Below are 1,047 nucleotides of genomic sequence, written 5' to 3' on the forward strand. Positions count from 1 at the left end.
TATACAGGTGCCGGGCAATCCATTAAGTACTGTAGGGTGTATATGCGGGAATGAACTTATGTCTCCCGTCTACGTTTTCTAGCCAGGCGTGCAAATGTGACCATGTTCATTTGGGACATACGAAGCTGACGTCCTAGTTCAGTGAAAACCCTGGATGATGGCAAATTGGCCATTATAGTGCCAAATGCAATGCAGCTATAGCCGTGACCGAGGTGTAGGGACGACCCAAATCAGTGTCAATCGTGCTGTTATAAACGTTTTGGAGCTCCTGCACCTCGAACTTCCACTCACACAAGATATTGCCTTGATTCTTGGTCAAGTGACTTGATCTTGTACAGCCTGGTCCTACTGGTGGTGTGGAGCATCCGTCAGAGGGAGGATCTCCCTGGCGGATGCTCCACACCTCCAGTAGTACTAACCAACCACTACTACTACAGCCACACCCACCACCACAGCAATCACTACTGCTCATCCTACGACCACCAGAGCAAGACCAACCACTACTACCACAGCCACACCAACCACCACAGTAATCACTACTGCTCATCCTACGACCACCACACCTCCAGGCTGTACTGAACTGTCGTTGCTAGCTGGCGGGTTGCAGGCAAAACTTCATTATGTTGTTCATCTGCCATGGTCAAAATGCACTCAATGGATACAGGACATTCGGTCCGACTTTCTTCTGTCAGTTTCTCACGTCTGGTTTTGACTTCGCTTTTGTATACAATAAATATTACAACGAACAAGAAAGTTGGACAAACGGTCCGACGATCACTTGGCTCCTGTATATCCTATCCGACTTTTTTCCACTAATGTAAATTTTGCAACATGCGAAATTATTTACGTCATCATGAACTATATAAAGCCATTGTGTTTAGGTGTATGTGAACAGATCTTGACGAGCTCTTTCACGTTACGTCCACCACGTCGCTACTAGTATAGGATACATACTTGAGGACTGCCAGCTTGTTCGTTCGTGCTTGAACATATCCCAAGATAAGTCTAAGGGGAGCGGGCAAAAGGCCGAGCAGTTTGGGCCCGCGT

The sequence above is a fragment of the Aphanomyces astaci genome (assembly GCF_000520075.1).
Source record: "Aphanomyces astaci strain APO3 unplaced genomic scaffold supercont1.71, whole genome shotgun sequence".
Classification (NCBI taxonomy): Eukaryota; Oomycota; class Saprolegniomycetes; order Saprolegniales; family Verrucalvaceae; genus Aphanomyces; species Aphanomyces astaci.